At 39.6% G+C, this 15610-nt stretch overlaps 1 protein-coding gene across 16 annotated transcripts in view; it reads left to right on the forward strand.

Annotated features, from left to right (window-relative positions):
- The window catches only part of epn1.L (epsin 1 L homeolog), a 59532-nt gene that overhangs the window by 4196 nt on the left and 39726 nt on the right, over positions 1-15610 (forward strand). For 15 of the 16 annotated variants that reach the window (XM_018226207.2, XM_018226213.2, XM_018226217.2 and 12 more), the window contains one exon: positions 3299-3603. The exons of the other annotated variant lie outside the window; for it this stretch is intronic. The gene's annotated coding sequence lies outside the window, so the exon portion shown is untranslated. The remainder of the gene's footprint in view (positions 1-3298; positions 3604-15610) is intronic. 16 annotated transcript variants of the gene reach the window in all.

A 15610-nucleotide genomic window follows, 5' to 3' on the forward strand; every position in this document is an offset into this window, starting at 1 on the left:
CTCTTTGCTTTAATGGGGTGAACCACCTTTAAGTTAACTTTTAGTATGTTCTAGAATGACCAATTCTGAACAACTATTGGTTGTCATTAATAATTTCTTAGTTTTTTTTTTAATTATTTGCCTTCTTCTTCTGACTCTTTCCAGCTTTCAAATGGGCGTCGGTGACCCCTTCTACAAAGCAAATGCTCTGTAAGGCGACAAATGTATTGTTATTGTTACTTTTTATTACTCCTCTTTCTATTCAGGCCTCTGCTATTCATATTCCAGTCTCTTATACAAAACAAGGCATGGTTGCTGGGGGAATTCAGACCCTAGCTACCAGATTGTCTCAGAATATCACTTTCTACATCATATTAAATGTTACCTCACAGGTGAACGACCCCATTAACAGTATTTAAATATTGCTGCACCATCTTGCTTTTGTAGTTGCTAGTGATGCAACAATCTAGTCATGTGATGACAAAAGGGAATGTAACTAATCAGTTTGGCTATGTCCATTAGTGACTTGCGTTACTACTTTAAGCAAACAGAATTATGGATTTTTGACAAGGGAAAAGGTCTATGCCAGGTTATTGGAAAACTCTTCATAGAACAATAACTAGGAAGGGCAACAGCACCTGGGATCTTTACTAGCTTTACTCTGCCTTCAGTGAATTTGCCAATGACCTTTGGGGCTGGTATGTTGGGTTCAGGCACATTTCATGTTGTGATAAGGAACCTCCTGTGAAGCAAGGGCTGCTCTAATGTGAATAGTACATTACCTAGTAACATATAACATTTCTTGAATTTCTTGTTAAAGTTTTTATTAAAATTTATTAATGATATAATGTAAAAATAAATACTACATCTAATAAAGTAATAATGGGGAAATTGTTTTGCTGTCAGTTAAGTTATGTTACTGTTATAGGAAAGATCATAGGAATGTGAAGAGTTGGGTGGAGGAACCCAGCCCTTTCATTCCATGTCTTGTTGTACAGCTTATGTCATACGTTCAGTGCATGTTGGCAGATCTAGCTCACATCTTCACATTGCATTTCTTAAAAGACTAAGATAATTCTCCTTTTTGTATTAGGATTATATATAGATATATAGATATATATATATGTGATATATGCGTTGACCTGCCCATGTGGTTTCATATACATTGGGGAAACCACACAGATGGTCAAGTCACGCATATCTCAACACAAATCCTCTATCAATTTGGGAAACATGAGACTACCTGTCTCAAAACATTTCCTAGAGGCTGGCCATGTAGCAGACCAATTAAAATACATGGTTCTGGAGGGAATTCCACCCCTCAAATTTGGAGGCAATAGGGAATTAAAATTAAAGCAAAGGGAGGTGTGGTGGATTCACAGGTTGAAGACACTGGCACCATCCGGGTTAAATAGGGACTATGATCTGTATTTATTTCTGTGATACAATGTAGCAGCATGACATGAAGTAGGTGTGTTAGATTTGATTTTTGAATTCCCAGAGGTGAATTGCTTATGACTCTATGTAACAACAGGGATGGCAGAGAATGGGTTAAAAATGCTGACAGCTAATGAGCCTGATGTAATTTCCTGTTGAGATGTTTAAATGTTTGGCATGTGTTACTGACATTATCCTGTTATGCTTGAGAAAGGGCACGCTGCAGGCCCGAAACGTCGCAGGCGGAGAGATGTTCTGCCGCTAACAGGTCATGTAATGAACTTTTAACTTAAATACACTTTTTTCACTTTTTGATACGAGTGCTGCCTTGACAACTAACGTTTCGGCTAGCACTCTAGCCTTTCTCACTTTGAGAAAGGCTAGAGTGCTAGCCAAAATGTTAGTTGTTTTTTGTGGCCAGTATGCACATGAGCTTTTTTTATCTTGTAATGCAGGGTTTGAAAGGGTACCCGGATGAAGTCTGGAAATCCATACTGGGGTCCAAGAAGGCAGACTACAACCTACTTTGATTCCCATGGATTAGTAGGCTGGTTCTTGCCTTGTACCTCATAGTTTACGAGTAATACCCACACCATTCAGTATTCTCAGAGCTGCGATGCTAAACTATACCATTTCCAATGGAAACTGGTACAGGTATGGGACCTATTATGCAGAATGCTCAGGACCTGGGGTTGTCCGGATAATGGATGTTTTTGCTTCCCATAAGGATTAATTATATCTTAGTTTGGACAAGGTACCATTTTATTATGATTATTTTGATAAGATGGAGTCCATGGAAGATGGCCTTCCCATAATTCGGAGCTTTCTGAATAATGAGTCCCATACCTGTATAGAAATTCTGTTTTAGGGAAATCTTACAGGAGGACTTAATTATACAAATGGGTTTTCATTTGGAGTGGTTGAACTTGATGGACTTGGTCTTTTTTTCACCCCAATTTAATTATGTAACTATGTAAATCTGTGTTATTGGCATTGGCACTTGACTTTGAAATGGGCAATAAAAATTTTGTGGTTGATTTGCCCCTTTACTATGCTCCCCACCCCACATGAGCCAAACAGGACACATTAAAAGCTAATTAGGATTATATGTTATTAATTGTTTTGTGGCTCATCTGGATTTGTAGCTTTGTGTATTTCACTCATTGCTGTTTTTTTTTAGCTGTGTCTGAGAATAGGGGTAGGTGCAGATCTCTAGTAGGTTAATTTTAGGACCCTCTTTTTGTGCAATTTCTCTTAATTATATCGAGTGTTGATGAAACATTAAAAATCAAGTAGTTCTTTAACCATTCTGTAAACTACAACAGGCTTGAAATGTGCTATTTGAACCTGGCATGCCAAAAATCACGTTCTTCGTTTACTGGGATTGGTATAGGAATTATAGCTGCTCTGCTTGTTGGCAACCATATGGAACTGCTAGTTACTCCCACAGTATGAAGAACTTGGACACTAGAGGGAAATTGTCATCTCTTGGACAAAATGTCTGGGTGTGCTTTATGAAGATAATATTGAAGCAGCATTTAGCTATCCTCACTGAAAGCCGATCTCAAATACGGAGCAGGCAGCTGCAGGGGTCAGTTTGTGCCTAGTTGTATCTGCTTAGGGTTCATGCTGCCATAAGGGCTATGTGAAACGTTGTTATGCTCCACTGGCAGGGAAACATCATGGGTGTGTTGCTTTAAAGCTGCCTCATCAAAATGTATGTTATGTTCCAGGATTAGATGGGACTTACCTGAAATCAGTGTCTACTGACCTCCCATGATACAGGCATTCTGTTAATATGTGGGTTGAACATTAGAAGTGAGAGTAAGGACCAGACGGGTTCTGTTATAACTCATTTATTAATTTCTTCCCTTCTCTTTAGGTTTCCAGTTGGGCATAAAGCTTTCTTGGGACATACTCTTATTTGACCTTCACATTGGACATCGTCTTGAGTTGAATTCTGGACCACTTTCTTTTTAAACATTATGTACCTTAGATTGCTGTTGGCTTGAGTGTTGATTGGAGACCACTGAGCTTTGTGGATTATTAAAGCTTTGCTGTTGTGAAGAGATTCGACTGAGTTCCATAAATGTGCTGCTAATCTGACCAGTGAGGGTTAAGGCTTGTGGAAATACAGAATGCTGGAAGTCTTCTCTAGATCATGAGCCATATCCCTGCTCTGTGAAGGTAAGTGCAAACTGCTTAGTACACCACATCCTTTTATTTAAAAAGCATTAAAGAATAAGTACCGGTAAAGCTTTTTTTCCTCTCTAAAATGACTCTTAACTACTACCCAGAATACCTTTCTCCCTGCATTCAGTCTTATTTCATTATTAAATCACAAGCAGATCAACTGCAGCTCTTTTAGCTACTTGCTCGTCTAACTTGAAGCTCTGCCCCATTTATTTTCTGAGTTCTCCTCTCTGTGACTGTGTATGCTCACTGCCTATTCTCCTGGTGGAAATCAATCAGTTACACGCAGTAGGCACTTCTTCAACCTCTTCACGGTCAAAGAGACGAGGAGAGAAAATGGGGCCGGCTTCATGCTAGAAAAAGGATGTAAGTGAAAGAGCTGCAGTTGAGCTGCTTCTGATTTAGAAACAACAAAAAAATTGAATGCATGGTGAAAGATATGTTATTTTGGGGGCTTTTTAGAGTCTTTAGCAGATTTTAAAAGGAAAGGCTTACTTGTCCTTTAAGATAATGTGGGCTGTATATACATATTGCATACTACTTACATTATTATGCTTTTGTATAATGTATTGTTGTTCTTAATGTAAACGTTCTGATAAATAAGGGTGGTATATCTTTTCATTCCTGGGGCACAGCAATTCATGTATCTAACATAAATCGCGCGAAAATGCTTTTTTTAAAGGTGATTTTAACATCTGAATGTGTTTATATTATCTAGGTTAAGGAAATGCATATTAAGTATAAAAAACATTACATTTACCTTATTAAAGCATTGTCTCACAGAGATTTTAAGGGTGGTTCATCTTGAAGTTTACTTTTAGTGTGCTCTAGAACGGCCAATTTTAAGCAACTTTCCAATTAGTCTTCATTATTTTTTTTTGACAGTTTTTGAATTGCCATCTTTTTCTGACTCTTTCCAGCTTAGAAATGGGGGTCACTGACCCCATTTAAACAACAAATGCTCTGAAAGGCTACAACCATATTGTTACTGCTACTTTTTATTACTAATTTTTTTTATTCAGGTCCTCTCCTATTCATATTCCAGTCTCTCATTGAAATAAACGCATGTAGCTGAAATTGCAATTGCTTCTGAATAAAAAGCTAAATAATGCAAAAACCACAAATGATAAAAAATGAAAACCAGTTGCAAATTGTCTCAGAATATCAATCTCTACATCACACTAAAAGTTAATTAAAGGTGAACAATCTTTAAGTAGCCCTAAAGCTCCCCATAGATTATCACTATCATTTCCTGAACAGCATATGAAGCCTGTTAGTGATAGTTCACTGGGTATTATTTGTCTTCTAATTCTGACTTTTTCCAGCTTTCATATATGTGTCACTGACTTGGGCATCCACAGAAAATATTCCGGGGGGTGCAAAGTCATCCAGCAAAATCAACCTGTTTTTCTAAGACTAAGCCTGTATACAATAACTAGGTGCCAAGTTTGTAGGAAATCAATTTATTGGCAAAGCCCACAAAGTCACTCACAACTTGCATACCTGTGTAACTAGAGGGGCTTTTTTTTTTTTTTACAAAAGTTAGTTTCTTTGTAACGGAAAAAAACCCACCAAGAGGAGCGCATGCAGTGAATCGGTAAGTAATTTGTTAATACAACCTCTGCGATTTAAAAGTTAAAGCTGTCTTGGTGTGTTTTTTTTTTTCTGTTACAAAGAAACAAATTTAAAAAAAAAAAGTTGTTACTGGTCCTTTAAGTAGAGAGTATGAATTATGCATCACTGCAAAAGTTTTTGGCTGTAAAGCACTTTGTGACACACTCCCTTAAATACCACACCCATTTTACCAAAACATTAGTGACATGCCCGACCCGGACGTGGCCTCCCGCATCCGGCGATGACATCACAAAAGGGGCGGGGCAAGCAGGCGTGCGGCTAAAAAAACGGAAGTTGGAAGCCGGGGGGGGGCAATGGTGGTGCATAGTAGGCCCAATTCTGACTGTCCCACAGGTATCGGCCCGGCCTGCACATCACTACAAAAAATATTCGCCTTGGAGTTCCATGACCTGTATAAAAACACTCGGCTTTTAGCCTTGTGCTTTTATATGTACGTGGAACTCCTCGGTAACCTATAATATCCTTATATTTTCCAATAGGGGGTACTTTATTCACTATATTACCTACCCTGCAACACTGAGCCATATGGAGATTGGATTTGCTTACAATTGTGTCCAAAATTCCCCCATTGGCTTCTCATTATCTCAGCTATTGCTATTTGTGTGCAATTGTAACTGTGCTCGGAAAAACATTGGATGGGGTCACTAGTAGGGTTGCCACCTTTTCTGGAAAAAAATACCGGCCTTTCTATATTTATTTTCCCTATTAATAACATTGGGATCAACCATCATTTTTACCGGCCAGGCCTCTAAAATACCGGCCAGGTGGCAACCCTAGTCACTGGTGAAAGTATTTTCTGATTAACATAAACTTTGTAGGCCGTGTAAATTTACACGACTTAGTCATGTACAATGTCCCAAGTTCTCTATCGTGGTTTGGGTGCGGTCACTATAAAAACCAGACTCTTGGGACTTTCCAGGCGCAGGGTTCTTCCAACCTTACTGTATTAAAGTGATATTGACACTTAAAAACTATTTTTAAAATATGAATGTATATTAAGTTACCTATAGGTCATGTTGATTTTTTTTTTTTTTGTTTTTTTTTGCTGAGAGGTTTAATTTTGTAAGAAATGGTGAGTTAAAGTACTTAAACCTGACTGTATTTGCCAACCTGACTGTCCCATCTCAGTCTGTCGGTTAAAGTTTCGAATGCAAACGGACTCCTGCTGTACAAATATGGCAGCCCCCTCATAGACGATCACAGGGAGACAGATACTGTAAAAGCATTGGGTAAATACTTTATGGCACAATTATATTTTTCGTCTCTACAATTATAAGAAGCATGCAAAGCCAAATTTATGGTAAATGTGGAAAAAAAAGGTTCAATTTCTGGTGTCAGTATCTCTTTAAGTACCTGTTACCATCTATAACTGGAGCTAACCCTTAAAGGGCCAGTAACAACGATATGCTAGTAGCTGCTATCCTGCTTATTCATTTGTGTAGGTTTTGGTATCCATTAAGAGGAATACAATTATATCTATAGTGACCAGTCAGCATTGAGTATGTAATGGATATTTGATTGGTTACTATGGACCTGGTGCACATTTTGTGATATTCATTACAGTACCCACCATGTGTCAAGGCCAGCAATACAGTAGTGGGTGAAGATCTAAGAAAGGAAGAGCTGATCAGGAATGAGGAATCAGGAACTATTAAAGGAGAAGGAAAGCTACAGAGGTAGTTTATTGCCAATAGATTAGCCACAATAGTGCAAGCTTTAACACTGTATTTAATCTGCAATATGCTTTATCATACCTGAGTAAACGGCTCTAGAAGCTCTCTCTGTTTGTTTAGGATAGCAGCTGCCATATTAGCTTGGTGTGGCATTGCTTCCTGTCTGATTCTCTCCCTGCTTGCTCATAACTCTGGGCCCTAGCCCTGGAGGTTTAAGCTGAAAACAGAAAGTCTGACAGAAGCCCATGTGTACACAATAGAAGGAAATAAATGCAGTGTTTCTTTTACTATTAGAAAAGAGAAATCGATGGCGGAGCTCTCCCCACTCCTTCCACTCTCCCACGTCCTCCGCAGCTATCGCGGGATCCCGGCAACACTCAGCCGAGCATTCACATACACACGACCAATTTACCGCTGGCAGCGCTGGAAAACGTATCCACGGGAGACGGTAGGAATAATATCAATGTCTGGCTTTATTTAAACAAACATAGTGGTTTCAAAGTAGTGGGAGTGCCAAAAACTGACGCGTATCGTGCCCCACTCTGGGCACTTCTTCAGAGTTCGAACTCTGAAGAAGTGCCCAGAGTGGGGCACGATACGCGTCAGTTTTTGGCACTCCCACTACTTTGAAACCACTATGTTTGTTTAAATAAAGCCAGACATTGATATTATTCCTACCGTCTCCCGTGGATACGTTTTCCAGCGCTGCCAGCGGTAAATTGGTCGTGTGCAGTGTTTCTTTTGACAGATTACTCAGAGCAGCATTACTTTTGAGGATTTACTGGTGTATTTATGTAGATTTTTCTCATAAATCTTACTTAATTTTAGCCTTTCCTTCTCCTTTAGAAGAATGTTTGGCTAACTGTGGCCCTCCAAATATTATTGAATGATAACTTGCCTGCTATTATTTAGTGATCAAGTGCCCATATGTAGTGATGCACTGAATCCAGGGTTCGGGAATCAGCCTTTTTCAGCAGGATTTGGATTCGGCTGAATCCTTCTGCATGGCCGAACCGAATCTAAATCCTTATTTGCATTTGCAAATTAGGGGCAGGGAGGGAAATCGCGGGACTTTTTGTTATAAAACAAGAAAGTAAAAAATGTTCTCCCCTTCCCACCCCTAATTTGCATATGCAAATCCGGATTTGGTTCAGTATTCAGCCCAATCTTTTGCGAAGGATTTGGGGGGTTCGGCCGAATCCAAAATAGTGGATTCTGTGCATCCTACAGATGTAACAAATATAGGGTCTAGATTTAGAGAAGCTATTGCGTCAACCTGAGCCACTTTTAACAGCGCTATTATTGTGCCACATAATTGAATTGCAAGAAAATACAAACTGGGGAATGTAATATCACGCGCAATCGCATAAACTGTTCGCAAAGCGAATTGCGAGTAGTTTGCGTGCGAGAGTGGGTATGTAATAATTCGCTTTGCGACTGTTCTGCTACATTTCCTTATGTGAAGATCACGCCATTGACCAATGTTATCTTGCATATGAATGGAAAATTAATAAGAAAGCATTTGCATTTATAATTTTAAAAAGTATATATATATCTACCATGTTTTTTAAAATACAAAACAAACATTTGATTGAAATATTAATTTACTCCCCCTCTAATTGTGCAGATGATGTGGCCCTGTCAGATACATGCAACTGGCTGCGTGCTCCGTCTCATTACACCCACTCTTTACGGTTCTAGAAAAGTAGATTAAAGATGATTAATGTATCTGTAGGAATAGAAGAATAAACTGTATTTATGTAGAGCTATTATTTAAGTTGATCTGTTTCCTCCAGCCCCGTACTCTGTTTGTAATAGCCACTTGGATGTATCCGGCCTGTTTTATTTGCGTAATGTAAATTGATGCCCTCCCAGGAGAATTAAATAACCATAAAAGCAGTTTGTGTAACCATATGGGAAAATGATCATAAGTAATGTCGTGTTCAGGCTTCTCTATCGTGCAGAGCTGTAGAGGCTGTTATTTAATCCTTTTTACAGGGTGTTTTACCTATTGAATAGAGTGAAAAGGCACTTGCAAATTGAGGGCAGAACTGTTGAAATGCGAGGAGTGGGGCTTTATGTTCTGATTACATTGGATAGAGAGAAGCATTTCAGCAATCCGGATTAAGCCATTTCCTTAGCTAACCCGGTTTCCTCCTCAGGAAGCAGGGATACTAATCATTTTCCATAGCCCCTTGTTAATGGAGGAGATGGATTTCTGAGTAGGCATCTGACTGGCTGCACTGATGAAAAGTGAGCCTACACACAAGACAAAAAATACTTTACCCCAACTCACTGCTTGTACAAACATGGCCTATCCTGTTGCTTCAAGATTTCCAGTCACTGCCACCAGTCAGACAGCTGCATCCTCTATAGACTTGGTGACCTTATGTGCTGGCGAGGGCACTCTTATGTGTGAAACTTTTTTTTTTTTTTTTAATAGTTATGGGGTTACATAGGGTCCTGTTCTTTAAAGGGATCCTGTCATCGGAAAACATGTTTTTTTCAAAACGCATCAGTTAATAGTGCTACTCCAGCAGAATTCTGCAATGAAATCCATTTCTCAAAAGAGCAAACAGATTTTTTTTTTTATATTCAATTTTAAAATCTGACATGGGGCTTGACATTTTGTCAATTTCCCAGCTGCCCCTGGTCATGTGACTTGTGCCTGCACTTTAGGAGAGAAATGCTTTCTGGCAGGCTGCTGTTTTTCCTTCTCAATGTAACAATGTGTCTCAGTGAGACATGGGTTTTTACTATTGAGTGCTGTTCTTAGATATACCAGGCAGCTGATATCTTGTGTTAGGGAGCTGCTATCTGGTTGCCTTCCCATTGTTCTTTTGTTTGGCTGCTGGGGGGGGGGAAGGGAGGGGGGTGATATCATTCCAATTTGCAGTAAAGAGTGATTGAAGTTTATCAGAGCACAAGTCACATGACTTGGGGAAGCTGGGAAATTGACAAAATCTCTAGCCCCATGTCAGATTTCAAAATTGAATATAAAAAAATCTGTTTGCTCTTTTGAGAAATGGATTTCAGTGCAGAATTCTGCTGGAGCAGCACTATTAACTGATTCATTTTGAAAAAATATTTTTTTCCCATGACAGTATCCCTTAAATGCAAACAAATGCAGGTGTCCTTTTATTCCAAATAAAAATGGTATGCATATCTGCTCTTGAAAAACAAACTATACACACATATACAATATATATATATATATATTTTTTTTTTATTTCCAGGTTCACCAAAATTGGATTGAATTAAAAAATAGAGACCCGTGTTTAGTAAATACAGTAGCAAAATAATTATAAAAATGTAAGATATTTATTAGGACATGTCTAACCCAATGCATTTCGTGCCAACTGGGCTATATTTACTTTTACTATAGTATATTTTTTTTTTTATATTTACTATCCATTGGTCTCTTTGAATAATTTTTGTACTTTTTCTCCCTCTTGCCATACATTATACAACTGTTGTGAACCATTTCAATTGAGAAGGATTTTTGTGGATAATGAATTGTGTAACTCTAGGCAGCGCCAGTCAGTTACTGCTAAAGCAAATAAAGTACAGTCTTGCACAGTGGCGTACCTAGATGTTACTGGGTCCCCAAGCAAACGTATACAGAGGTTGTCCTGTTTTACCAAAATATTTTGAAATTGCTCATTAATTAGGGCCTCCTATACCTCCTGGGCCACAGGGCCTCCTTTCTCTCTAGTTGTTTTGCCTCTATAGATCCTGGTAAGGCCTCACCTGGAGTATGCAGTGCACTTTTGGGCCCCAGTCCTTTAGAAATATATTAATGAGATGGAGAAAGTGCAGAGATTTGCAACTAAACTGGTACTATTAATAGAACAATTAAACTATGAGGGTAGCCTGTCAAGGTTGAGGTTGTCTCCTACAATTGAAATATAATTGAAAAGATCACTGCACCAGAATGCACCCCTTTAGACTAGAGGAACCCTTTAGACTAGAGGAACAGAGCTTTCATTGGAAGCAGCGTAGGTGGTTCTTCATAGTGAGGGCAATGTGTGTGGAAAACGAGTGGTGCTGTTTAGTATGGTATGTGTTTATATGTAGACATATAATTGATATCACGCACACAGATGCGGCTGCGATCTGACGGGATTTTTTAACCTGCACGATCGAGATCTGTCTTTCAGCCAGATATGGATCCGGGAAGCCCATTGAATGCCCCACACACGGGCCAATAAGCTGCCGACTCAGTCTGTCGGCAGCTTTTATTGGCTTGTGTATGGGGGCCTTTAGTCTTGTACAGAGACTCCTGATAGGTGAGTATATATTTCTGCAGTGCTAGGCCTCTATTGAAATTTTACTCTCTGCTTCATCTTCTCTCAACCGTGGCCAGGCTGTTCTGTGCTCATCTGGTTCACTCTTTGTCTTTCTTTCACATTTTATGAATGCTGTAATAGAATAACATGGGGCAGGAGAGACATAATTCTTCTTGACTCTTGAGGCTAGGGCTATGCTTAAAACTATTGGCTGCATTGTATTTGCAGTTATTTGCTGCAGTAATGCCTGGATTGTTTTCACATGTAGCACCCGACTAAGTGCCATTTGTATCATTCCCCGGTATGTATCTCTCTCCAGCCATATGGAAAACTGAGTCACTTCAAGAGATGTTTTTGTTGTTCCTCCCTGACACTCTCCTTTTTAACTATTCTATTTGAATGGAAGTCATCTTTTAATTGGCTGTATGTATATACAGTGTGTTTGTATGTATGGTATATGTGTGTGTGTGTGTTATATATATATATATATATATATATATATATATATATATATATATATATCAATACGTTCAAGGACAAGGAAACTCTTTACTGCATGGCTAGTAAAGCTTAAAATCGAAGCTTCTAGGCCACTTCCATACACTATATGAGGATAATAAATACAACCATAAGCGAGATTGCCCCATATACGCCAAGACACAATGAGATTCTGTTTTCCAGCTGGTGGGATATGAGTTCAGTTTTAAAGAGGCTGAAGTAGAGTTGGTGGATCGGTGGATGGAATTTCAGAGCTAAGGGAGAAATGATGAGGCACTGGGTGTGGGTAGTGGTTTTGAGAGCACCAGGGGGGTGAACAGGAGCAACTGAATATACAAATGAGGAGGCAGAGCAATGAATTTCTCTGAATGTTAAGGATTTTGTAAATTAACGTAAATAATCCTAAAGGGGGTGGGGGAATAGCTAAATGATAGACATCTGGTTATAAATTTCAGATGCAAGTAGAGGAATAGATAAATCTGTGTGTGAGGCTTCAGCCATTCATTACCTTCATGCAGATCATAGCCAAAGAGGGTGTTCAGGGAAAACACGAGAGAGTCAAGTATAGAACTAAGCCACTATTGTGCTAAGCAGAAATGGACGATAAGATTTTTTTTACATTACATTAGAATAAAGAGAACCAGGATGCACCTGGTAGAGAAGTGTCCTTTGGCCCAGGCCAATCTGGAGATGAGAGCAAGTTCACATAAAGCTGTCTCCAACAGTGAGCATGTCAAAACCAACAGGTATTGGGTGTTACATTACTTTTACACAATATAAGCATGTTGCAGAATATACATGTAAATTCAATTCAAAGTTTTATTGTTTGGTACTAGCTCTTTAAGGCTGTTGATATTAGTCTCATGAAAAGCACAGGCCAGGAATCAGCCCCTATACTGCCATCTCCTTCCTTCCCTGCCTGCAGCCGGGTCCATTGTGTTGGCAGATTTCAGTGCCAAGATCAGTCCCCATCTGACAGCCTAAAAGAAAAATAGTGCTGTTTATGCCTGTGTTTGTGTGTGTGTGTGTGTGTGTGTATATATGCATACGTGTATATACATGTATACATACATACACCCATACTCAAAGTTAATCATTTCTAACTGTGGACATGGAACTCTCTAATTGAGAGGGCCCTTTGGATTCCTCTTATCTTGTTTCTCCGGTTTCAGTAGAAAACCTCCCACTTATTTTGTAGTCCTGGAGAACTTGGATTGCGTAAGGAATGTAGTTAATTAAAGGAGAAGTAACCCAATTTTGCAAACATAAGGGCGCCTGCACAATAGTAATGTGTGGTTTTACACAAAACCACAGGGACCCACAGGTTGACCACCAATTGGATGGGTTTGGGCAGTAATTTGGCCAACCATTGTGGGTTAGGGTTGGGTGCAGGTCATACTGGGGAAGTACACTCCTACTCTGCTCCCTAAGATTCCCTTGCAACCAGAGGTGCGCACAGAAGTAACGTACAGAGCAAGAAGACACTGGTCAGGTTTGATTTCGGGTCTGTGTGGCTACATATTGTGGGTTAGGGTCGGGTGCGGGTGTCCGGGTAGCTACATATTGTGGGTTAGGGTCTGGTGCCGGGGTTCCGGGTGGCTACATATTCTGGGTTACTGTTGGGTGCGGGGGTCCGAGTGGCTACCTATTGTGGGTTATGGTCGGGTGCGTGGGTCTCGGTGGCTACTTTGTGCGGGTTAAGGGTTTGCAGGTTAAAAGTGTGTGTAAAAGTTAGTGTCTGGTGTGGGTTGAGTTTTTCCTGACCCACACACCACTACTGCACAGGCCTCACTCCCCAACCGCATTTATTAGACTCCCCTATTGCTGAACAGAAAAGACAGTGCTATGCAGAGTGATTGGGGCTGCCATGTCTGACTGCAATGTTTTGTGTCTCTAGCTCTTGGACATAGAACTCTCACTAGGAGCATGCTTACTGAACGCCAGGAACACATTGGCTTCCAATCTGCATATTTATTTGTGTAAAATCGGAACTACAGTATTGCTTCCTCTGCTGCTGTAACGTAAAAGGAATTTTATTGTTTAGTTTTCTTTATTGACTTATGTTCTTTCAGGACAGCAAATATCTCCTCACATACCTCCAATTGCCATAACTGATGGTAGACTCGTATGTTGACATCCGTAGTGGCGAGAGCTACTTGTAGGTCCCATGGTGACATTTTTAGAGACTTCTTTAAGCATCTTGTGTTCTGCTCTCAGGCTGAACTTGTTGTCACGGCCTGGCCTGGTCAAGTTGCCAGTTATTTACAACTAGAGAAGTTTTTAAATTCCTTCCAAGCATCTTTAATCTTCTCTCTAAAGCCCTCAGAGAATCTAGGCCTGGTGAAACCACTCACGTCAACAACAAAGAGAAACCAAACTAAATATTTCAAAAGGGATTCTCCAAGATCCTCGCTAACATGTTGTCCCATTCTTTCCTGTAGCAGGTTACCAGTGCCCGTATTTGTTTCATCATCTTGTTTCCTTTTGTGCTTGAGGCTATAAGCTATTTTATGTTTCCTTAAAGGGATTTTATTTATTTCGAAATTACACTGTTTACACTGCAAATAATTCACTCTACAATATAAAATTGAATTCTTGAACCAGCAAGTGTATTTTTTTAACTAATATTTGTTGTGTAGGCAGCCATCTCAGGTCATTTTGCCTGGTCATGTGACTTGTGCCTGCACTTTAGGATGGAACTGCTTTCTGGCAGGCTGTTGTTTCTCTTACTCAATGTAACTGAATGTGTCGCAGTGGGACCTGGATTTTACTATTGAGTTCTGTTCTTAGATCTACCAGGGAGCTGTTCTCTTGTGTTAGGAAGCTGCTATCTGGTTACCTTCCAATTGTTCTGTTGTTAGGCTGCTGGGGCAAAGGGAGCAGGTGATGTCACTCCAACTTGAAGTAAAGAGTGACTGAAGTTTATCAGAGCAGAAGTCATATGACTGGGGGCAGCTGGGAAACTGGCAATATGTCAGATTTCAAAATTAAATATAAAAAAATCTGTTTGCTCTTTTGAGAAACGGATTTCAGTGCATAAATTTTGCTGGAGCAGCACTGTTAACTGACGCGCTTCGAAAAAAAACCATTTTTTCCATGACCGTATCCCTTTAAGAGTAGCTTCCTCTCCTCCTCTGCTCTGTACCATCTCCTGCCTCGCCAGTTGCTTCTCCATCAAGCTAAGGAATCAGTGCAGACCTTGGCGGCAGATTATGCTGTATCCAGTGTAGCAGGCGGCATAAGATGACAGTTTACTAAGTGCCAAAGTGGAGGTGCGTTTTTGTGCTGTTCATTAGAGCATGATTCTGTTGTACAAATAACGGATTTGCCATTGAACATTCCATAACTGGTAATGACTAAACCTTCTATGTACACTCACAGCTAAATTCCAAAGATTCTTCTTTTATGTTTAAGTTAACCTACCTTTCATTTAACTCCTTGTTGTGGAGTTCTATATGGGACTGGAATGCAAGTACATTGACAGCCTTTTGTTTTGCCGAATAGAGTGCTGCTTCTCAGTGGTTAAAGGAGTTGTTCACCTTTGAGATAACTGTTGGTATGATGTAGAGAGTTTTATTCTGAGACAATTTTTCATTTTTTATTATTGAACGTTTTTGAGTTATTTAGCTTTTACTCAGCAGCAATTTGCATTTTAAGCAATCGGGTAACTTCGGTCCAAATTCCCCTAGCAACCATGCATTGATTTGAATAAGAGACTGGAATATGAATAGGAGAGGCCTGAATAGAAGGATCAGTAATAAAAAGTAACAATACATTTGTTTTTTAGAAGGGAGTCAGCGACGACCATTTGAAAACTGCAAAGAGTCAGAAGAAAAAGGCAACTAACTATAAACCTATAAAAAATAAACAATGAAAACCAATTGTAATGTTGTTTAGAATTGGCTG

Source organism: Xenopus laevis, chromosome 7L (genome assembly GCF_017654675.1).
Source record: "Xenopus laevis strain J_2021 chromosome 7L, Xenopus_laevis_v10.1, whole genome shotgun sequence".
In the NCBI taxonomy this organism is placed as follows: Eukaryota; Metazoa; Chordata; class Amphibia; order Anura; family Pipidae; genus Xenopus; species Xenopus laevis.